The sequence below is a fragment of the Castor canadensis genome, chromosome 7 (genome assembly GCF_047511655.1).
Source record: "Castor canadensis chromosome 7, mCasCan1.hap1v2, whole genome shotgun sequence".
NCBI classification, from domain to species: domain Eukaryota; kingdom Metazoa; phylum Chordata; class Mammalia; order Rodentia; family Castoridae; genus Castor; species Castor canadensis.
The window spans coordinates 36,841,942-36,867,154 of NC_133392.1; the positions used below are offsets into that span (position 1 = coordinate 36,841,942).

General features: G+C 41.3%; 1 protein-coding gene across 8 annotated transcripts in view; it reads right to left on the bottom strand.

Moving 5' to 3' along the window:
* Plce1 (phospholipase C epsilon 1) overlaps positions 1–25,213 on the bottom strand; it is a 363,378-nt gene that overhangs the window by 275,901 nt on the left and 62,264 nt on the right. For 4 of the 8 annotated variants that reach the window (XM_020156649.2, XM_074078734.1, XM_020156648.2 and 1 more), the window contains exon 1: positions 18,577–18,782. The exons of 1 other annotated variant lie outside the window; for it this stretch is intronic. The gene's annotated coding sequence lies outside the window, so the exon portion shown is untranslated. Of the gene's footprint in view, positions 1–18,576; positions 18,784–22,039; positions 22,118–25,213 lie in introns of those variants that run through there. 3 more of the 8 variants (XM_074078737.1, XM_074078736.1, XM_074078732.1) reach the window with 2 other exon arrangements.

Consider the following 25,213-nt stretch of genomic DNA (forward strand, 5'->3'; position numbering starts at 1 on the left):
CACCTGTGTCTTAGTCCACACAAGGCATCAAGCTGAGCACCTCACATGTAAAATTGTAATCAATCTTCACAGCAACATAACAGTATTAAAATTCCCAACTTGAGAAAACAAAACTGGAGTTTAGAGAGATTAAGCAAATCACAGTCATAATAATTAACCACAAGAAGTTGAAGTGAAAATTCAAATATAAGCAGCTGCCTCCTGTAGCAGGCCTACTCTACTCTTCATCCTTTTCTGTGAGTTACCACATCATTACCTAGCTTGTTTTTCCCATGAGGAAGAAACCAGTGGTCCTCACATTTACATCAGCAGCAGAACTGGGGGAGGGGGCACTTGCCTGCTCCCCAATCACCACCACCACCACCCCATGATTCTGGCTCCACTGATCTTCAGACTATACCAAGAAACACTTCACTGAGCACAGGGAGGCTCTATCATCAGGGGAAGAGGTTTGTAAGATGGCATTTGTTTCCTCACTACCCATGACTCAGGTAGGACTTTAAAAAATGTCAGGAAGCTATTGTTTAATGGGTACAGAGTTTCAGTTCAGATGATGAAAAAGTTAGGAAGATGGATGGTGGTGATGGCTGTATAACACTGTGAGTGTACTTAACACCATTGAACTTTACATTTTAAAATGGCTAAAATGTTAAATTTTATACTACATATATTTTACCACAGTTGAAAAAAATGGCAGGATACTAATCTTTTACCTGTCTTGGGGAAGGTGTCTCTGACACTCCCTCTCTATGACCTGAGAAGAGATAAAACTTAATCCTAAGAAGCCCCTTGAAAAAGGAACTATTGTAAGACAAAAGGTAAAATCAAGTTGGTCCTTGGGTAGGCCCTTTTCCATTTGGGCTGTCTGTATATACTCAAGTTGAGGGGACAGTTCCCAAGACACTGTAATGCACCTCAAGAGCATTAAATAAATCTGTCTTGTCTCTGACATAACTCACAGGCATCAGTGAACATGGTAAACAGGGAAAAGAAGAGCCCAAAGGATGCTGAGGAAAGAGCTCTTTTCAGGTCCTGGGACCTTCAATAGGTCTCTCGGGCATCATCTGGCCTGATCTGCCTCACTTTGTGATTTTAGTTCAAATGTCATCTCCTCAGAAGGCCTCACCTGATGGAAAGCAGCCCCTTTTCACAACACAACTTTCTGTAATATTATGCTGCCTGCTTGTCTTCCTAGCATGTACCACTGTTAGAAATTATATTTTTTACTTATTTGTACTCTAGCTACTTGTTTGTTTCCCCTGACTAGAACCAGAACTTCCTGAGAGCTGGGAATGTGTCAGTTTTGTTCTCTGCTTTATTCTTAAGGCCTTGCCTGGGATAGTAAGAACTCAATAAATATTTGTAGCATAAACAAATGAATCAGCCTCATTTGCTTCATTTTGTATAACCCATCTTTCTACTTCCCAAGGTCATTTGTAAGAAAGGTCAAACGAAATCCAGTATGCCAAGGTACTTTGTAAAAGGAAAGAGGCCAACCACATGGTGGGGTCATTGTGCTTGAGGAGTCGGGGAGACACTGCGCAAAGCCCTGCACACCTCAGAGGCCTCTGTCCGTGACTTTGCACAGTAGTGTGTCCTCTCCTCGCTTCTCTACTCCTCCTAGGCAGACAGCTGTCTGAACTCAAGATGCTTGTTCTCTATCTGCAGATCATCTCAACAGAATGCAACCAAACTATGACAGGGGAGGACTCTGTGAGTTTTCTCACCATGGTGGTCAAATTGCAATACTGCCAGGAGGGTGAAGCTAGGGGAAGAACCATAAAGAATCCCTGCCTTGGGTGAAGTGGATTCAACAAGCACAAACTGAGAATTTGTGGTCTAGATCCTGGGCTCAGCCCCAGAAAGGGAGAGGTGACTGAGATTGTCACAGTCAAATAGGAGAGACAGGCACTAAACAGAAAACTCCAATTTTGGGTGGTAAATCTGACCTGGGGATGGTCAAGAAAGGCTTTCTAGAGTGACTGATGCCTAAACTGAATCTAAATTACAGAGGAAAGCAGACGGGAAGATGACCCATGTAGTACTCAGGGCGCAGTAAAAGCACTGGGCACTTATTGCTGGAGTACCTGATATGCTAGGAGGATTTGGTATGGGTCAGGCAAGGGGCTGGGAGATGTACTCTTAGCAGTCACTCTACCACAGGCTGTTTCAGACACTCTCTGGTGGAGCCTGTGCAGGCAATGGTCCCTTCATTGGGCCAGTAACCCAGAGGGCGAGTCTAGCCTTGCTAGAGTGGAAACAGAGGGAACTAAGAAGATAAACCAGATTTTGCTGGCCTGAAAACAGGGAGGACTTGAGTTGGGAGGGGTTAGGAGTTGGGGAACTGGAGAGAGATACCAAAGGGAGAAATTCCCAGCTAGACTTGTCCCATATTGGCTATGTCAGTAGGAGCTGTACACCAGGCAGTCTCACTCTGGACAGTGAACCTTCCACACCAGCCTGGCAGAGCCTGGTATCAGGAGAAAGAAGAATCAACTAGACTCCCTACAGGTTAGCCCCAAGCGGAACCTTCTCTGAGTTCTGAATGGAGACAGCAGAAATGAAGAGGAAAATTAAGGACCTGATGCTTTACCTAAAATTCTTATGCCCTCAATTTGCTCACAAGACATGATATGACTCAGAACATGAGAACAAGAAAACCAAAAGCACAGAGACAAAGACAGAGAGAACACATCACCCAATTGATAAAAAACAAGTACAGAAGATGGTCCCCTTCCTTTTCTTACACTGGAGCTCCCTCAATTCCATGCACTTAAGAAAAAGGGAATTAGTATACCAGTTTCTCACACAGGCAAGTATTTTCAAAGATTTCCAACCCAGAAGTTTAAACTTTGTATATTCATTTGGATAATATTTGTAGAAACAGAAATGTTCTCAACCCACTCCACCCCTTCTCTTAATCAAGCCCTCCAGTTTTGTCATGGACTTGGGGATGCAGGCAGAAGTTCCCAACTCATCTGCATATTTGCCTTTCCCCTTCCTCTCCACAACCTCCAGCTGCTCCCTCTTAATGTCACTGGCAAGGTCCTGTCAAGGTTGAGCGCAGCAAGTGACTAAGCCCAGCAAAGAAATTACCTATCATAAGAGGTCAAGAGCGTATCAGTAGTTAAATTGACTCTGGGGGTGGGGGGGACAGGAAGATGGGTCTAGGGAACTTAGGGGCAATAATGAGGACCCATCTCAATTATCCACGTTTCCACCCTGAAAGAAACCAGGAAAATGGCTCTACCTCTCTCACCTACTTTTTCATTCCCAAGTGATTAAAGTCTCCTTCCCCTAAGCCAGTCAGCACCATCAGGAAGTAGCATTTTCCACGTCTCTTCCTCCTATGTGCTTCTTTCTGTCCTAGCAGCTTGTAAACTCCTGGCTTACTCTTTACCACAGTATCTTAGCAGCCTCCTCAACATAAATTCCTATAGGATGAACAGATGCAAGAGTTGGAAACAAGGTATATTCCACCCATTGCAGAGTAAGCAAATAAAATATGGTACATTCATAAGCAGGAAAACTAGCTTCATTTGTTTTCATGACTTACATCTAGATAAACTTTAAACTTACCTGGAAAGATTTCCAGAGTATATCATTATTTTATTTATTCATTTATTTACTTTTTTTTGTTGCAGTGCTGGGGACCAAACCCAGGGTCTTGCACATATTAGGCAAATGCTCTACCACTGAATTACAGCCCAGCCTATATTGTTACATTTTAGAAAATAAAAAATAAATTAAAAACAAAACATAATATGAACTTACTAATGTAAAAGAAAATAAAACCATCCACAGGAAAACAAAAGTGTACCTTCATGTGCATGTGTGCATTAACAATATAAATGCATAGAAAAAAGCCTCTAAGAATATTCAACAAATTGAGTAACAGTCACCACTCTTGAAAAAGTAGGATTAGATGGGGGTTAATGGGGAGGGGGAGTGTTTTACTCTATCTGTAGTGTTTATATTCTTTGCAAACAAGAATGTATCCACATACAGTTTATATGATAGAAAATAAATCAAGTATCTAATTTTTTAAACCTGAAATTCTTACATGAGATGTTTTTCATCCTGCTGAACTTGGCTTTAATGAGTTAAATAGCACCAGGAAAGCAGTAGGACTAGTTCCCACTTGGGCAAGGGTTTATTTATCCTGCTTATCTCAAGTTAGGGCCAACAATGCTAATGATTCCGAGTAGCAGCAGCCACTCCTCAATCATCCCATACCCTCCCACCCACAGCTTCAACTATCACCTCGATGGATGGCTCCCAAATGCCTCTTTCCAGACACAGCCACTCCTTCACACTACAGTACTAACTTTCCAACATCCTGTTGGATAGAGCCAACACACCATGCACAAAGCCAGACTCCTGTTCCCAATTCTGCTCTTCTGCCTAACTTCCTCCTTCCTATTAGCTGGCACCTCTTTTTTCCCAGGAACCCAAAAAGGAAACTTCTTAGTCATCTCTAGCCCTCTTTTTCTACAACCCCTTCTCCAAATATTCAGTTAATTTTTAGCGTGTGATGATTGCTCTCAAAGGTTCTTCTTTACTGTAAATTCGATTCTATTGCCACTGACCCCATCAAGTTCACATACTTTTCACACATGGCCTAGACTAGAAGAATTACCTTCAAGTGATCTTGCCCTTGATTGCTTTGTCCTTTTGGGTGAAGGACCAAAATTCCAGCACACTCAGGTCACTTTTAGCCTCCATCGTATCTCCTATTATATCAGCTATCTTCCTAGCTTTGAATCATCTGCAAATTTGGGAAATATGGCTTTATGCCTTGTCCAAGTATCTGATAAAAATGTTAAAGTGGGCTGATCCGAGAACAAGGCTCTGGCTATAGACCTCTTTCCCAGGCAATTCAGCACTTTTCAGTAAAGAAAATAACTTTAAAAAACTTAAGTATTAGATGCATCTCATTTATACCTTACAACAACCTTGGTAAAAGGTATTGTTACCCCAGGTTTAGAGATTTTGAAACTGAAGTTGAGAATGGCTGGGTAATGTGTGAAAAACCTCATAGCTATTCACTGGTAGAGTGTTGATCTGAACCTACCTGTCAATTTTAGAGCTCATGGTTTTTCTGCCACACAGTTGGAATCTTTCACAGATTCTTACCTTTAAAAGATAAATCACACACCTCTTAATCTGCATAGAAGACCTTCCACATCCTAGCTCCAATCCCACCTCTTAATCTGCATAGAAGACCTTCCACATCCTAGCTCTGTAACAACAGACCAGTTCACATATTAAAAACAGTACACAGTAATGAATTTCATGTCCTCTATTTCATTTAATCCTTACTAAAATCCTATGAGGTGGGTACTATAATTATATCTACCTTATAGATTCAGAAATTGATATACAGAGAGATTAAAACTAGTTTAATATATAAATTAGAAATTATCTTGAAGTATATTTTTACAAACAGCTTAATCAAGGCCACTCTTTCAGTAAACAGCAAAGCTGGACCAAACCCAGGCCTGCCTGACTAGAGAGATATTTAGGAGGTAGAATGGATAGGGATTTCTATTCATACAATTCATCAATATATACTTATTACCTTTGTTGCAGGCTTAATATGTACAAGGGCTGTAGAAACCAGAAATGAGCAACCAATAAAAGCCCCTGCCTCAGGTTCATGGAGCACATAGTCACCTGGGAAAGACAGGCATCAAAACAGAAGGCAGCAGGATGTGGTAAGACTAGGAGGGAGAAGCCCCCAATGCTAAGAAGCCATGAACACGATGGAAGTGAGGTTTCCAGCCTTGGTGAGTAGATTGACAAAGGTTGTCTTCACTACAATGGAGAACACAGGAGAAACAGGTTTGGGAAAACACTGAGTTCAGTTTGGGATACAAGTTCTAGGGAGATGCATGCAGACAACTGGATATGTTGATCTGGAGCTCAGGAGTAAGGCAGGGTTTGCTAAGAAGCTTGGAATCATGGGTGTAAAGGTATAACTCAACTAGTGGGAGTAAATAAGAAAAGAGAAGGCCTAGAGGAGACCCTGCCCACCTGGACAACTGCTACTTTTCTGTGAACAGCTTTCTAAGGATTGTTCTACCTCTTCCCCAAGAGGAAGACTTTTTCATCCAGTCACACCCTGCCTGTTGACACCCTGCCTTATTCACACCCTATGCTCTGAATCAGAAAACCCCAACCAGAGCTCCCTCTCCTGGATTCAAGCCATTTAACAGCTTGCTGGGACAGAGACTTCTTGGTAAGCACATTGACATTTTTAGGTATTTGTACCCTGACTCCTTAAGTGAACTAAAAGATCACCGATGGCAAATCTTGGGTATAGAGTTAGAACACAGTAAACATCCTCATTCTAGAACCAATCAAAGTATTCAATTTCAAAAAGCAATAAATCAGTAGCAGAGCATTTATGTGAACCAGTTACTCCAGATGAACTCTAAAGGTTTCCTCAATACAACATCCAACGCCCTGGGATGCTCCCAGTGCCTTTGCACTGAGTAGACCTGGTCACAAGGTGAGTATTCACTGCCTCCCCCTGAACCATGTAGTCTTACGCTTGGAGTGTGCTGCCTCAGTCCCAGCAGTCCTTATGCCCAGAATTCTTCAAGCTGAAAAGTAATTTCTTCAGAAAGGAAAAAATGAGGTAGCAGCAACAGAAACCACTTTCCCATGAGTCAAGTCACAGAGTTTTTATCAAGTCCCTTTAGCAAAGTGCTATCAAATTTACAACTTATCAATGATTCTTCTCTTTTTATGCTTTACACTACCCTCCCATAAATAAACAAATATCTGAAATAGTGAGAAGGAGACAGATGTAGCAACATCTTGTTTCACAAGAAACTGTCAATATCATCTGGTTCGAATAAGCTCAGGAGGGCAGTAGCCGTGAGGATCTGGCTTAACAGAGTCCTCATCATCCAGCTTAATCCCTGACACATAGGAGTGACTCAAAATGACTGCTAGATGGATGAGTTTTGATGAATGAGAAAATATATTTGAAAAAACTGTAGGAAAAAAATGAGGAGCTAGTGACATGGAAGGCCTTGCAACTTAGAACATGACTATTCTTAACTTCTCCACAAAGACACCAACAGAGTAGCTAAACTTTCAGGTCAGTTTCTAGAACCTATAGGTCAGTTTCAATGTATTTGGCATTTAATTTTTTTAAGTTTCATACTGCTTTCTTGTTTCCTTTCCGTATTCTTTAGGAACACTTCATTTCACCTTACATCCAAACTAAAACTTGACATTGAATTCAATTGCTACTAGACTCAAAGGTAGCCCAGCTCTGTCTTTCAGGCTTACTTCTTTATTCTTTAACATTTTTTTCACTCCAGAAAAGGAGGTCCACACTCCAGGCCTCAAGAATAGTGTCTAATCAGCTAATAGTAGAGTTCTGATTCTGCCTGTCTTGTGAGGCACACAAAGAAAGAATGTCCTCATTTGAGGAGAAAAAAAAAGACATTCCATTTTCATCTCACAGAAAGGCAAATTTAGAGGTTACCCTTGATTAACAGCAACACTTCTTCCAAGAGTCTACTTACCTAATCCACAGAGTGCACTTCAATCTCCTGACTACCTCCCACAGAAACCAAGGCCCCAGTCCCTTCACCCATCTGAAGCAGCCCCTTACTCTTAGGAAAGCACCAGCAGTCTTCTGAAATTCAATCTATGCACATTCAGAAGCAGCAATGTAATTTTAAGTCTGGCCTCTGATGACCAGAGCTAAAATAGGGCTATTTTTATTTAAATCCAGAGTAAAATCTAAATGGGTCCTAGATTAATGTCACTACCTTAGAGACATAATACATTAACAAAATGATAACCAACTGCCACAACAGGATTACAAACATGGTTTCATGATAGTAAGTTTGTTAACATGATAGAACGCAGCAGTAGATCAAATGTGAAAAAAGCTCACAATCACCTCAAAGCAACATTTTTGGCATTTGATGAAATTCAACTCCTGTTTTTTAAATCTAGAACACAATTCTACTTGCCCAAAGTGATTTAAACTATTTTAAACCAAAAGCCAAGATCGTACTTACTGGTAAATATAAAAAGCAATTGTTAAAATCAGGAATAAAATAGAGACCTAATATCTACACCTTCAGTTATTAGTAGTCTGAAATGTCTGATTCAAAAGTGAAATAATCATTGTGGATAACTTACAAGGCTACTTACAAGGATGAGGAGAATCTAATACAAAAATAGGTTGATTAAGTAGAAAATACAACACATTTCAAAAAATGAGTATAAAAAGATAGGACTAATATGAATAATTTTACAAAACTTAACAGAGTTATAAAAACATTTGCATAAGTCAAGAAATACTCCTGGATGGAAAGATTAAATACATATTAACTCAGGAACAATTATTATAATCCCAACCAGAATTGCAATGGATTTCTGAGATTTTGACAAATTACCTCAAACTTTAATTTGCAAGAATAAATAAAGAAATCTGAAAAAGTATAACAAAAATTGCCCTGTGAAATACTGACATATGTTAAAGGCTAACAAAACTAAAATAGTGTGATACTCATTTAAGAACTAACAGACTGATGGAGGTGCACAGCCGTAATCTCCACACTCAGGAAGCTGAGGAGGAGGCTTGCAAATTCAAGTACAGTGTGGGCTACACAGTGAGACCCTATCTCAAAAACAGAAAGAAGAAAGAATTAATGGACAAACACCTTAGACCTAAACTGACTTTACAATATAATATGTGATTAGGAATCTTCTAGGATTAGACAATAAATAATATAGGAATTTTATAAATTAAATATTTTGAAAGCAAGTTAAGTATTTAACTCAGTTTATTTTCAGACATATTTTTATGCACCAAATATATTTATATGTGCATTTGAAAACTGATTATAAATACTGAGTATAACTATAAGACTAAAAGGCTAAAAATATAGTTAATCATAGAAATACATAAGGGTACACATTTTTGTTTCTTTTTCTGAGACATGACCTTGGCACTGTAGCACAAGCTGAACTTGGCTCATGATCCTCCTAAATGCTACAAATGTAAGGCCAGAGAAATAGTTATCATTTTAATAATCATCATTTAATGATCATTTTTAACAAAGTTTAAAATTTTTCTAGATATTAAAAAGTATGATAAACATTTTGAAACATAATAGTTAATTAATATTTAACTTTTTTCTTGTGCTTTTCACTAGCTTCCAAGTTATTCAAAATTCACTTGTATTAATTGGTAATCGGGAAAAATCATAGTTGGGAAAAAAAGGCATCAAATGCCAAAGATAAGAAAAGAAACACACTGAAATGATGCTATCTCTTTATCTTTAATTCATTGAGAGGTCTTAAGTGAAAAAAAGAATAGAAAGAAAAAAGGAGGAAGGAAGGAGAGAGAGCAAAGAACAAGATTAAACAATTAACCAACAAAAAGCAAATTGATGAAAGATATATAAAAATATTTTCCATAACTATTAATCAAAGAAATATACATTCAAAGTATGAAATGTCAAGCTTGCTTGTCAAATTGACAAAAATGAAAAGAGATATTACTGAAAAACTGGTATCTGTCACTGAAAAATCACTTGGAAAGACTGCTTTAGAATATCATTAGTAAAAGTACAAATTGGTAGGGCATTTTTGCCAACACTATCAGGAGTCTCTCAAAAAGTTCCCTTTAAACTAGTGATTTCACTCCCAGGAATCTGTGCTGAAGAAAGAATTAGGGTCAAACATGATGGTTCATACCTGTAATCCCAGCTACTTGAGAGGCTGAGGAGGAAGGACTGCTTGAGCCTGAGTTTGAGACCAGCCTGGGCAACACAGCAAGACCCTGTCTAAAACAAACAAACCCAATGCACACAGAGAGAATTAAAGATCTGGACAATGGTGAGTTAGAGAGAAACCTGGGGATAAGTCATTATATATCCAACAAGGGAGTGGGTAAACCCTTTGTAGAACCACATGAAGAATAAGACCAAACCACTGAAATAAAGATTTGGGAACATTCAATGACTTAGGAACCTCTTCATGACAGAATACGAAGTGAGGAATCCAGAATCCAAAATTATATAAAATGTATTTATGCAAAAAAATCTCAATTTTGTGTGAGAAAAAAACGAAGTCCAGTCCTACCTCTCTCCAGCTAGGAGCTCTGAACAAGCCTTTGAGTCTCTTTGAGACCAGTCCCTTTAACTCTCAAAGCGAGAGGGCCAATCTTGGATCCCTCTCCTTTCCAGTCTTCAATTCTGATTATTGGATGACATAACATACAGTAAAAAATCAATACATCATAAACAGATGCACAACATCAGCATTAGCAATTAAAAGATAAAATATAGAGTTTTGTTGTGAAAATGATGTTTGGGGTTAATGTTTTTTTCAACTAGCATTTTCTAAATAGGTGTCATGTTTTATACTTAACTGCTTAGATGGTGAGAGTTCTTTAGAAATGTATCGCATGTCTAGAAATAAGCCACAACACTCTCTCTCATCCTCTGCGACTAATTTGATCTGGGTTTGCCTGCCTACAGACAGGAACACCCATCACCTGTCATCAGCCATCCCATTACTTGGCACTGGAGAAGCCCAAGCCATTCTCAGTCAGCACAGGCAGTCAAAAACCTAGATCCAAGAGATGTCACCAGACAACACGCAAGGTTGTTGGTCCACTGTGTTGCTCTGACAGCACTGGAGATTAGCTTTTAGCTCAAGAATCTCTCGTCTTCCTCTCTTACATTCAAACAATAATTGAGTATACTTCTTTCACAACTACCTCTAATTTTACCAATCCCTACCACTGTGAATTTTAAAACTGTGCCCAAGCCACAAATGAAAAAAAAAACCCTCAAACACAGTAGATCAGGCTAAATTAGGGGTGAATTAGATTGCTGAGCAGCAGAGAAGTGAATCAGCTCAGACCCTAGCAGTTAACAAAGCGGCTTAAGCTCTGCCCAGTCATCCAAATTCACTCTGCCTTTGGGGAGTACAGTAGGGAATAAAATTTCATGCCAAAAGTGTTTAACTTTTGTGAATTTTATCCACCTCATAGAGATTGACAAAACAGGCTAATAGACAGTTCTTCAATTCTTCCAGGCAAACATTTCACAGGCGAAAAAATGTTCATCAATGAAATCTGAGTCAGTGTTATGTATAACAACAAGCAAATTGAAACTTTCTTTAGAAAGGACAGTAACTTGAAACAACTCCAGTGATAGCCAAATTAAACTGTGTTATATGATATTTTAATCCCAGACGTGCATAGCATGTACTTGGTCACATGTGTTTTTCCCAAATGATTTTTTTCCATTCCCTGTATTTTCCATAGTCAGTAATATTATATAGTTTAAACCTAAAATGAAGTCATCAAAACAGTCTCTCCTAGCTTCTGCCTCTTTTTTAATTCTGAATACAGCAACTTTACTGTTTTATCATTATGTAGCTGTTCCTACCAAGCGATAAAAATACACAAATACTAACTGAGTTCTGTTAGCATTCTGGACTTGGGTGCATCCACAGTCGGCCCCTCTGAAGGAGACCTTTCACTAGTATTAGTCTGAAGATTTCACATATCTGAAGATTACCACCCAGCTACAGGGCCTGCAGCAATGTCACAACCAAACACAGAAAGATAACAGGTTTTGGACAGATACAACTGATAATACCCTGGCTGATAATGACTGGCTGGTACTGGCCACAGTGTCCATGTTTACGTTTTGTTTTCCCCAGGTACTTTCCTCTTCCTCCATTCAAGTAAGACACCCAGTGCTCATGGCCTCAAAAGAGGGATGTCATGGGCAGGAAAAGAGACCTATTAGTCTTTTTTAAAGCTTATGCCCTAATGGTAGAATCAAGGGTATTAAGAGTATATTATATTACAAATTTGGAACAGAAGCTGGGAGGGAGAAAGACAAGCTTCACTGTGTCCCTCCCATCCCAAGCCCTAATAGCTAGTGGGAGGGTGGGACGCAGAGGAGGAAAGAAATGTCCTGTCAGCCATGAAAGCAGGAGAGGTTCTACTTCTGAGCAGAAGGCAATGAGCTCTCAGAAGCTCCAGGGAGGTACAGTTCCTGGTCCTTTCAAAAGCAGATGGGTGTCATTACACCTGAAGTCCTCTGTCAGAGACAATGGGCATCTGAGTGGTGGGTGGGCAGGCAAGGAGAGCAAAGTAAGATCTCTAGCTGCAACACTCCCCAGAAAGCGGGGGAGGAGAGCCCATGAAGAGATGAGGCTAAATTATTTTTCTGCCATGACACTGAGAGTCTCAATAACAATAAAAATGACCACAGAGGCTAATATTTGTTAGTGTGTGTGTGTGTGTGTGTGTGTGTGTGTGTGTGTGTGTGTGTGTGTGTGACAGAACTCAGGGCTTCATCCTTGCTAGGCAGGTACTCTACCACTTGAGCCAAGCCTCCAGCCCAAATTCTTATTTTATATCAGGTAGTGTTCTAAGCCCTTTACATGATCTCATTTAATTCTCACAACTTACTAGATAGGTACTACTATTCTTCCTCTGTTATGTAGATTAGGACATTTAGGCCATGTGTCTTACACAAGGCCATACAAATTATAAGCAGTGGAACCAGGATCTAAACAAATCCAAACAACCTGGCTCCAGATCCCAAACTTGTAAAATGAAATTAGGGAAAATCTAGAGTTAGGTTTCTTGCAAATCCAAGTTTGTGGGCTACAGGTCATACATATAGTGCCTTAACTTTGATTGTAATTCTTTTCAAACTCCTTTAAGGTCTTTAATGATAGGACCTTTCTTTCATGCAAAATTTAAGGCAGAGCCCTAATATATAAAACAGTAATAGTGGGCTGCTCCTCAGGAGCAGAGTGAAGGGCTGAGATCTTCATGGCCAGCATCTCCCTTGCCCTCCAGAGGCCCAAACCCTCCTGGAACACAGTTTGAAAACCCTTGATCCAAACCTATCACTCAGAATTACGTGCTTGAGGGACAAAAGAAACACAGCTAGAACACCAACAGTTGCCTGGGAAATCAAATGAAAAGGCAAAAACATCCCCATTCACCCTCATGGAGGCCCTGACGACCCCATTCAGGAACCAACTCCAGTGTGAGCACCAGAGGGGCCAAAAGGAGGTGGAATTCAGGGCTGGAGGGAGAGTCAGGAATGAGGCAAATCCAATAAACAGGCAGAGGTGGGGAGCAGAGCCAGCGGGGCGCCAGGGCCAGCAGTCTGTGGTGAGGAGGGAGGCTCCGCAGGAACAGAGGTGGGAGCAGGGCTGCCCTGCAACCCCAGCCAGAAACTCCCACTGCAAGCTGGCCAGGCACACTGTGAGATAGGAAGGGCTTCCATAAACAGACCTTTGGGGAAAACAAAAACAATTAACTACACTGCCCTTCTCACCCATTCAAATTTGGTCTTTTCTTCACATACAAGAACATCAGGGGCTGATAATGTCAGGCTCATCAGAAATGCCTGCATTTGGGTATTGTGTCAGTCATGGTTAAGAGCACCATATTGCTTGGACCCACAGCCCAGCTCTACCTGTACTAGCTGTGCAACTTTGGGCAGGTTATTTAACCTCAGTGCCTCATGATCCCATTCTGGAATGTTCAGATGCTAACACTACCTACCTTAGAAGATAATTATGGGGATGAAACAAGTTAATACAAATAAAATGCTTAAATAGTGCCTAGAACAAAGGTCTTGCTAAATGCTAGCTTACTGTTCTCTTATTTTGGTAGCTTTAATGTCAGTCCTAACCACGCTCCCTTTTCCCTTCCATGCTGTACCAGTTTCCTATGCCATGACTAATTGCCACAAACTTAGTGGTTTAAATAATATAGTTTTGTTTGTTTGTTTGTTTGTTTGTTTTAATCTTACAGTCCTGGAAATAAAAAGTCTAAAATGGATTGGTAGGGCTGGCTCCTTCTGGAGGCTCTAGCAAAGAATTTATTTTCTTACCTTTTCCACTTCTTTTTTTTCCCCTAATGCTAAGGATTAATCCCAGGACCTCACATATGGTAGGCAAGCACTCTATCACTCAGCCACGCTGCAGCAGGCTGCCTGTACTCATTGACCTCTTTACATACCACTCATACTACCTTCCACTATTTTGACTGATCCTTTAGTCTTCTTCTTATAAAGACTCTGGTTAGAATGGGCCCCCTCAGAAATCCAAGATAATCTCAAAATTTAACATGTTTAATTTAATCACATCTGCAAAGTCCCTTTGGTCTTATAAAATAAAATAGTCACAGGTTCCAGGGATTTCAACTTGAACATCTTTGGCCTACCATGTATACCTCCCCAAAGCCTAAAACTGCAGACGGGCAAGACTTGCGTAGGCCCACGGTAAAAGAACAGTAACATAGTAATTAACTTTTAGCATGGTTACTATGTGCCTAGCACTCTGTAAATTGTGAGTTTACGTGAATTACCTCACTCAGGCCTCATAGCAACCTTGCAAAATAATTTTTACTGTCTTACAAAACTCTTAATTTCATGTCCAAGGTTATACAGCTAGTAAAGTCTAAGTAAACGCAGGTAAAGTTAACTCTAGAATATTTGTATTTCACCAATAGAGTGTCTTTAAGCCATGGTAACTGGTGAGAAGCAGACACCAAGACCATTTGGGGACTTTAAGATTGTGCCACAAGAGGTACACATGCTCCCTGTTACAGAGAAACAGAGTCCTGCAGAGCCCATGCTAAAAGCAACACACAAATGGCGAAGCATCCAGAATATGTTCTCATACTCAAAGGAGAAACTTTGGGGTTAGCCAATAGCTTCTTCAAATGTAAGAAAAGGCCTGCCACTATATGATAGGAAGAAGGAAAGTAAAAAGTCCACTCCTGTCCCTAGAACCCTGAGGTTACCTTATAAAAGAAAAGAAGAATTCATGAATATGAATTCCTGGAGAGGCTGGATCCTGAGTCAGATGGATCCAGACCCTCTGAAACCATGCCAGGAAGGCTCAGAACCTTGTGGGCTACCAGAATGACCCATCTGTAATTCACTTTGTCTATAACAGGACTAACCCATCTGCTCCTCCCTTCATCACAGAAGTATGAGTATGAAAGCCCCCATGCGACACAGGTTTCAACATCACCCAGTGGTTGCACCAGTATCAGCAATGAATGATGACCTCTTTTCTTACCAGTATCTACAGTGCCACAAGAGGCTCAAAACCCAGTGTGGTTGGCACAGGGTGGAAAGGACAAGCTAAACAATTGCTAAGCATGCCTATTATGGTGACTTAACTAGCCATAGCTTTCAAAACCTCAACTGCTAAACCAGTTGGTATGGCCTTATCTGAAACTTTCCAATGAGCTGAGTTAAAGCTATTAGGTTTCACACAGTCATTTGTTTGGGATCATAAGCCAAGAGGCAGATACAGGATAACACAAGGGTCAAGGGAGTAGACTCTGGAGTCAGCCTGCTTTGACTAAATCTGGACTGCTGGCACTTTCTTGCCATAACTTTACGCAAGTTACTTAACCTTTCAGTGCCTCCATTTTCACATCTTCAAAACGGGTATGATAATGGAAGTCCACATTCCCTATCTGAAACCGAAAAACCAGCTCAATTCAGAAATGTTTAGAGTCTGCAAAAGTAAGAGGGTACACATGCCCTATATTACATAACACCCCTCCCATGGGATCTGCAGCAAGTCAAGCATGCCCGTTTTTTTCTGAAGGAAAAATGTATGAATAGTTGTCATCAGGTGAGAAAAGTAAAGACTGTTATAACCTTACATCAGTGTAGACCAAGTTTTGTTGCCAAACTTGAGAAAGCCTCAGTTTTTGAGGGTTACTATTATCAGAGAATTATAGGCAAGGGATCAGACCTCTAGAATTTACTGCCTAATGTCATAAGAATTAAATGAGTTAATAGATGTAAAGTGTTTGGAACAGTGCCCAGCATGTAGCAAATTTAAGTGTTATCAATAACTTCTTATAGACTCTCTAGGGGATTAGTAACAGGAAACTTTAAATTTATGACTAAATTTGGTTTGGAAACCAGTTCACCTGGGAGTTGACTAGGCATTAACTCTTCCCCTAGGGCAGGACTTTCAGAGATGACAGACATGTTCTGTATCTGTTCTGTCCAGGATAGAAGCCACTAGCCACATGTAACTAGTACTTGAAATGTAACTAATTTCATTATTTTAACTCATTTAAATGTAAATAGACATGTGTGGCTAGTGGTTACCATATTGGACAGTACAGCTATAGAGGACTGTTTTTTTTCAATTTGGCCCAAGAAAACCTATTTAAGTCATAACACAGCTGAATTAGAATCGAATAACAACAAGCCTGTGTTCTGCATCCAGGAAGCAGAGAGGATCACATGATGCTGGTGAATATTGTCTTCCTTGCCCGGCCCCATGGTTGGCCCATAGTAATGTGCATCTTTTATATCTTCTTCCTCCTTCTCCACTCCCCACTCCCCATTTCCAACTCCCCATTTCCAACTCTCCTGTTCTGGACTCCACATTAACTGGGCCACATACTTCCCTAAGTCCCATCAATACCTCTAGACCTCCTATAGTAGCACCATGCTCCCCAAACACCAAATTCCCTCCTCCCAACCAAACTCCTACTTGCTCAATGCCAAAGATCTCAACTAGATGCCAAGGAAGAAAACAGCTTCACCAAACAAATTCACACACAGAGCTTTAGTGGTTTTTGGTTTTTTTTTTTTTTTTTCCTTTTTTCCTGGCTTCCTCCGTGATTCTCCTCTGAACCAGAAGCTGTGAGGTTTCTATTTGTTATTGTTGCTGTTGTTGCTGTTCACAGCAGAGGTAGCCCTGGCAGAGAAAGAAGAAGCCAGGACTGAAACAGCCGTTGTCCTATACAGATTGCAGAACAGCCTTGCTCAGTACAAATCCTTCCTTTTGCCCAGGTATGGGGAACATCCCCTGTTCTCTGCCTAGACAATTCTTTCACCACACACACAGTCCCTTTCATTTTTCCTTTACTAATTTAGAAAGCTGTAAAAAACTGCACACCAAACAATTTTAAGTATACAAAAAATAGTCCAGAGAAATATGTAACTAAGAGTCACTGCAAATGGAAAAAGAAAACCAACTACCTTCATTGGAATCTAACTTCACCACAACCCACTTGAGTACAAAATTTTTAATGACAAAGGTCAAACTTGGAGCACACCCAAGGAGCTTGTATTACTAGAAGGACTAGAAGAATGTCCTGCCAACTTAATCTCACCTCTTATCCCATCCCAAGGCATGGACCAAAGATGATCAGTAGGCACTCCAGGGCATAAGGAAAATTTCCCCTGTGGGACTGTAAATGAAGGACGCCAATGGTAAATACGTACATTTCTCTAAATCCTTTCAATTATATTATCTCCTCTAAAGTGCAGATTTATGTTGTAGAACCAAAGTCTTAACATTTAATACCAGCCCAAAGTTATTTCTAGAGAGTCTTCTAGGTGCAAACTTGTGCCAAGAAAGTCAAAGTAAATGCCTTCAGCAGGGAAAATGAGACATCTATATAAATCTCCTAGGTAAAGAATAGAAAGTTCCCTGAAGAATCAGAGCAGGCTGTTTCGGGATGGGGTAGAAGAGCCTCACAGCAACAACAGAACTCATCAGTGTGAAGGCTGGCTGGGTGACTCGGGAGGAGAGTCACCCAAGAAGAGGAAAGGACATTCCAGATGACATTCTACAGAAAGTATTCTCTAAGACATGGTTGCATACAATAACCTAGGGATAGTCTGCCTCTCCTGCAATGACAACTGGACACTTGTGTGGAATCACCTGTCATGGCATCCCAAGACAACCTTTCAACCCTTCTCCTTCCTGGGGTCCAGCATTACTTTCCTTGTGCCCATTTTCCGCCATGTCCTCACCCAATCCCTACAAGAGGTTCCCGTAAGAAACCTATGGAAGCACATTAAACCTGTAGGGGTCTAAACAACCTATACAGGAAATTTTTGCATAATGCAGCTGAAATTATGAGCTATATGCAAATGAAATCTTTCAACGAAATGAATCCTACTTATACCTATTAGGGGAGCTCATTATCTAAAATGACGTTGATAAATCATTAAATGATTTCTGTTTCTTAAACTGAACAACTGATTGAGTCAATTGAACAAAGTTTCTCATGGCTTAAACAACAGAGAAAGGTGAGGGGAAGGGGGAAGGTTCAACAAATTTACACCCGTACACTTAACATGGGCCTCGACTGAGGAAGAGACGTTGTCATTCTTCTAGTTACCAGTTACAGTGGGACCAGGTCCAGAACTGTATTTCCTAGGAGTTGATCTAGATAAATCTCTCCGGGAACAATCTCTTGAACACTTTCATTGAAATACTGTTGGTAGGTCCCGCCACAGCAAGGACTTCTATTTTTCTTCTTTGTTCTGGCCACCTCCATCCACACCGTGCACCCAACACGAAGTGGCGACCTGAGGCCGACATCTGAAGGAGGGAGGAAGAAAGGCACTTACAGGTTCCCCCTGGGAGGCTGGGGACACCAGGTACGCTTGCCCTGGCTGCTCCCCCTGGCGCGTCTGCAGCCCGGGGAGATGTCCAGCCCAGCTCACCCCTTCTCCAGTCCTCGGGGACCGAGCTATAGATCCGCTTCCTCACCTTTCATCCTCTGGCCAGGCAGGCGCGCCCGCGTTTCCAAGGGCAGAGACCCTCTGGGACCTGCCGTCCGCGCGCCGGTCACTGGCGGCGTGGGTCCAGGCTACTGAGTGTCAGCGACACCCAGCAGCGCTCCAGGGCCCGGCAAGTGGCCGGGGACAGAGCAGGGCGCCCGCCCCTCCGCGCGCGAGCCCGCGGGGCTCCGCCGTCCGTGTTCCAAGCTGCGCTGCACTGCGCCGTCCCTAGCTCCGCGCCCAGCGAGCCGTGCGCGCTGTCCGGACCGCGGCGGCGGCGGCGGCGGCGGCGGTGCGGCGCGGGCGGCTGCGGGCGGCTGCGGGCCCCCGCCCTGGGCCGGGCTTTCCCAGAATTTGCCCGCCCCGGAGAGAGGCCGCGAGCGCCGCCGCGGGCCGCCGGGCCGCCGGGGGGAGCGGCTTGTGCCGGGCCCGCCCCCGGCTTGGGCCGCGCGGGGAAGGAGGGCGCGGAGGGCGGACCCGGCAGCCACCCCCGCCCTGGCCGCCCGCGGAGACCCCCGCCCAGCTCCTGGCCGCGGTGCCCCATGGTCATCCTTCGGCCCAGGCCCGAGAAGGAGCCGGCGACAGTGCTGCTGGGTCCCCAGGCTCCGGCTCCAGGAAGGATGGGGACTCTGTACCTCTCAGTGGCGGGAGTTTAATCTCGGACTACTCCCGCCACTCCATCCCTGGTTGGCAGATATGGAAACAGGGTTACGGGTGCTAAATGACTTGGCCAAAGTCACGCTAGTAGATGGCAGTCCCGAGGCTGGAATGCACTGCCATTCATTCATCTAGTAGGTATTTATTGAGCACCATCCACTGATACTCCTTTTGCTGTCTGTGGACCCTAAATCCAGTGCTCCTTTGTCCCTAAAGCAAATCTGGACGTTTTCACAGCTGCCAGAAACTACAGGCTTTGCACAAAGTCCCCTGGGCCACTGGCACGGTTTTTGTGCCCAGTCCACAGAGTCAGAGTCTTGGAGAAAAATCAAATCCTTCTCTTCTCCGCCCCAACCCCCATCCCTCTCTACCTGTTCTAAAGAGCGATCCTTCCTAGAACTGACCCCCTCTTCCCGCATTCAATCGGGACCAATTTCTGTAACTCATGTCCTCTAACATCTGTCCTCTCCCGGGACCAAATAAATCCTTCATAGCCCAGTCATATTATTCTTTGTCTTCTACAACTTCACACAGAAATCTTCTATACTCCCCATGACTGGAGGAACCCAACATGCCCCCGATGGTATGGACCGCCCATCAGGATGTCTCTCCCACTCCTGCTCTGTACCTGCTCGGTACCTGAGCATCTATTTGGAGTATTATTGCGTCCCACACACTTCCCTCCAGTTCAGGTTAGCCCTTTCTTTCAGGTCCCTCTTAAAAGTGATCTCCCCTCCTTGGAGCCTCCAGAGCACAGGAGAAGCTGGAGCAAGAATGTATTAAGAAAGCCAAAGAATTCTGCCCGTAAGAAAAATCTGCCAAGCTGATCCTTACACTGTTTTTGCTGTTTTCTTACCACTAGGATTTTGATGAAAAGTAACATTACTGCCTCTTTTTGGAGCTGGTTTGGGAAGGTCTTTGCAGAGGGCCCTGAGGAAATTCTTTCTTCGTTAAGAACTCAGGATTTTAGCCCTAGAACCATGGGAAATAAGTGTCAATTTACCCATGTTCTGGACAGGTGAGTAGAAAGGCCTGCAAAAAGATAGCTTCACGACAATAAACAGGGTGGATTATTTATTTCATAACAGTATTATATTATGACTTTATAATTCATTTAATGGATTTAGTAATATCAAGCATCATCAATCACCTGGAGCCTCCAAACTTGTGGTTGCTTTTTTTTTTCTTTTCCTGAATTCATGGGAATTAGATTGCTACAAACTGCTTGTGTATGTTAACAGCAAATCCTCCAAATGAGTCATTACACCATTAGGAATCAAGGCAAATCAGGTCCACCAAGCAAGAAAGTTAACCTGAGTGTCATGATCAACATATCTGATTCTACAAAGGGGCGCCTTCCCCAAATCTCTGCAAAGAGAGTAGGTCCAGATCAATGTCCTTTGCTCGCCCCATCACTCCCTCTCTAAGTGAGACTGGAGGGAGCCCCGTCCCTGAGGCTGCCTCATGCCTCACCGCATTGGAATGTCTGAGCTAACAGTACTTCCAGAGGGTTCATTGCTTCTCTGAACAGCATTGCCCAGACTTTCTGGAGATTTTAATTCATTCCCAAACCTCGCCAACAGTTGCATACAAGGTGCCTTTTTTACACCCTGCTCTCTGTGCAGTGAAACATGCAGACCATCTCAGGGCACAATGGCTCCATTCAAGCCTCTTTCAAAAGTGCAGCATATAACCTCCATGCTGTGGGTTACTGCCAGCCACTATCTAGAGGAAGAAAGACTGTCAGATAAAGGGCCTGAGAATTGGAGGAGTGCTGGACAACTTCCATGGAAAATTCAGTTGAATAAAGTAAGTTATGCGTCTCTGGATACAAGACCATTCTGCGTAGCAAACAACAGCCCCAAGAAACAACACTGTGAGAACTTCATTAAACATAGTGGGGCTATGTTAGACAAGCACACATCTCTCTTGAACTTGTTACCTAATAGTCTCTATTCAATGGAAATTGATTGAAATAAGTGATTAGCATTGAAATTAGGAAAATAAGCCATAAAGTCATTCTAAGAAATGGAACCATCTCCTCTTTTTCTCTGTCTCCCTCATCCTGTAATTTTCAGATTTGGGGGGAGGGTCTCTGACTTCATGACTGTGGCTGCCAAAGGGAGGCCCCACACCCTCTACTGCACCTACTACAGAAAACAGATTGGCCTTGTGCCACACTCAACAAGCCAGCCATCAGTTAACCTATTTCTAAACAAACCCTGAGGTTGGGAACTGAGTGGTCAGTATAAGCACCACTGACTAATACATTGATCTTTGTTAAACAGCTGCTGGTTGCCAAGTAGAGGAATTTGCCAACAGACATCTAGGGGCCTCCACGGCTTAGAAAAGACTAAAGGAACAAGCCAGCCCCTTGCTTTAGGAGGCGTCATTTCCTTCCTTTCCCAGTCCCTGCATGGTACTGCACGGAGCTGACTAGTCTGCAAATAGGCTAATGAGTTCAGACAGTGAGGAGAGAGCCCAAAACAAGCTTTCCAAAGTTATTGCATATGTGAAGTTAGATGTAGTAAGACGGCTGCAGTTCATTTACTAATTTTCCAACTGAAGCCTCAGAGCTGATTAGTACTACAAGGCCCCAACAAATTCCACTCTTGGGTCACTCTCCCACTTCTTCATGAATGCTAGCTAGCATGTCCCAAACTCTGTTATGTTAATAATTACCATCCTAAGCTCAGGCTCACATCCTCAACCTGCCTTCTGCCAGATAATAATGATAATGATAAGTAATTACTCTGGTGTCATTCTTGTATTTATTCACTCGAGAAAACACTCACCATCTGTCAAGCACTGTTGTAGGTGTCAGGTGAACACAACAGTCAACAAAGTCTCCGTCTTCATGGTGCTGACATATTCTGGCAGGAGCAGAAAGATAACAAAGTATGTAAAAAAGTAAAGCATGCTATACAGTGGAAGGTGACAGAGGCTTTACACTGATTCTGATATAATCTGTCCTTTTCCACTTAAACTAGCTAGAGTTATTTCTGCTGCTTGCAATCAAGAAATCCTACTCAAACAATTTAGAAAAGGAAAAAAATTGCTAAATAATTTATAGGCTAAAGAAAAAAAACTGTAACAGTAATTGAATTATTTAGAACAGAAAGACAAAATAACATCAACAAATTATATACCCAAAATGTTGACTACAGCTAAAGCAGTACTGGAGATAAATCTATATCTTTCTAATAAATGCAATTATTAGAAAAGAAGAAAGGTTTACAATGAGCTACATACACACTCAATATAGGAAAGTAGTTATAGAACAATACCATAACTGTCAAAGAGGAAGTCATTCATGCAAAATGCAATTGTTTAAATAGAAAAATAAAAGGCAAAAACTGGATTTTTGAAAAGATTAATAAACTGAGTAAACTTCTAGCAAAACTAAGATTTTCAAAAGATCACATGAATTTACTGGGAAAAATTATATACTATTAATTTTTAAAAGAGGTAAAATGGACAATTTCAAATTTGATTTGTTTTTGTTTCTTAACAAATTTATTTATTAACAGCTTCCTTGGGCCATGTGAGTTCAACTTTGGTCTTCTTTTTCAAGATGATTTTGGCAAATTGCCTCTTGCATTTCCATCTGAATTTTAAGACCAGCTTATCAATTTCTGCAAAACAAAAAAAGGGCAGTTGGGATTTTGGTAGGAATTGCATTGAATCTATATGTAAATTTGGATCCATGTGTATCTGTTGATCAAGGAACACAGAAAAAATTGAAAAATGTGAAAACTAAGCACTGGGGATGTAACTTAGGGAGAGAGTGCTTGCCCAGCACACATAAGGCCTTGGATTTGATCCTCATCACCACCATAAAAATGAAAAAGGAGGGAAGGAAAGGAAGGAAGAGGAAGGAAGGAAGGAAGGAAGAAAGGAAGGAAGGAAAAAAGAAAGTTTCTCTCTCATTATCCTTTACCAACCTCTTCCCTGACCCAGACATCACTACTTGGTGTCATATCCCAGGGTTGTTCTGTGCATATTCAAGTACTTGGTATCTTCTTAGTATATTTATCACCTGCTATATTATATGTACCTTGGCTTTTTCATCGGAGAGTGCATCGCTGTGGATCTTCCATAATACTACATAGCTACTGCTCACCTATTTATTCACACTTGTGCTCTATGATGTAGTCACATCATCATTTACTTATCCAGTCCCCTGCTGACAGAAATCCAACTTGTTTCTAATCTTTCACTATTACAAGAAAGGACTGCAATGTAAATACATCATTTCACCTACATATGAATAATATTCCCGTAGGGTAAATTGCTAGAAGTTCAACTACTAGGTCAAGAAGCTTCAGAAGTTTTAAATTTAAAAATTGTTGCCAAATCAATGACAATAGGTGGTTCTAATGGTTCACATTTCCTCTGGCAATGCATGTTGAGTCCTTGTTTTCTTACCCCTTTGCCAAAAAGTACTTTTCAAACTTCTTGAGGCTATTCCAGCACGGGACTGTGGGATTTCCCTCTGGGGTGTGTCATGTACTTTGGCATCCCGCCTTCTTTGTGGGAGGTTTGCAGGTTTGGGTGTCCTCCTTAGGGACTTTTCCATGCCTTCACTGTATTTGGCTCCCTTCCTTTGTGTATTGAAGGGATATCTGAGGCCAATCTTAATTAATTTCCTTTAGATATGATCATTTTTCTGGATGACTAAAGGACTATTTAGTTTTCTTTGAAATCTGACATACAAGAACCAAGACAATTCTTGCATAGTAAGTGAAGGAAAGGGACATACCCCACCAATATAAAAACTTTATAACTTCTAGACACAAATATAGGACACTATTGCTATGGTCTCAGGGTTAAAAGGAGTTTTTAGATGTGGCTTTTTAAAAAGCAAAGTAAAATGCTTTAGAAAAATCAAATTTTAAAAAAGCAAAGTAGAAAGAGAAAACTGGCAAATTTGGTTTTAACCACGTAACCTATATAACCATAGACATCATTAACAAAGTTAGAAGAAAACTGAGAGAGGGGCAGAAGAAAATTGCAATGTGCATAATAGACAAATCATTAGTCTTCTATAAAGAATGTCTTAAAACCAGGAGGAAAAATAGAAGATGGGCAAGTGATATAAACATATGAAATCATGCTAACCTCATCTATACTCTAGGAAAAATAAATCAAATTTTTTTTCCAACAAGATAGCTTTCTACACCAGATTCTTGGCAAAACAACAAAACAAACAAACAAAAACCTTCAAGTCTTGCAAGAGTGAATGTTAAAATGAGAAGAATGTGGGGATTAATGTGATGTTGATGAAACTAAATTCATATGACCACTTTCCAATTTAAAAAGTGGTTAGGCAACATCTAGTAAAGTTGAAAATATTCTTACACTACAAATTCCAGTTTCTTTTTTTGGTCTCTACTTTAGAGGAATTTTTAGAATTCTAGAGAATTTCAGAGGGATTTTATATATGTATAAACAGATATGCTATGAATTCTTTGCAGGAGTTTTTGGTAATTGCCAAAACAAAAACATCAGTCCATTTGGAAATGGGGTAATATATTTGTTTTTATTTACTCATATAATGAAATGCTACACAAGGTTTGAACACTATTGCCTTCTTAGTATGAAGTGGGACCAAGAATCACTTCCAAGCCACAGGTCTTTGACATCCACAGATTGGCCATTTCACCCCGACCATTCAACCTGGCTCTCAAGACTCCCCACAGCCTTATTCTCCACTTCCTCCACCCAGCAGTGCACCACCCTCTACATATTTTCTCAGGATGGTCTCTGTCAAGGTTTGAGTCAAATTGTTCTGTCACTTATAACCTGTCATATCTTCTGGGTAAGTCACTATGTCATCTTTTACATAAACCACACTACTACAAATGTTTTCATTTTGATTTTCAAGAAGGACAATCCATTTCTATAAATAAGATTATAAAGCACACACTTCTGTGTTGCATTATGTCTTGCTGGAAAACACCCCTTAG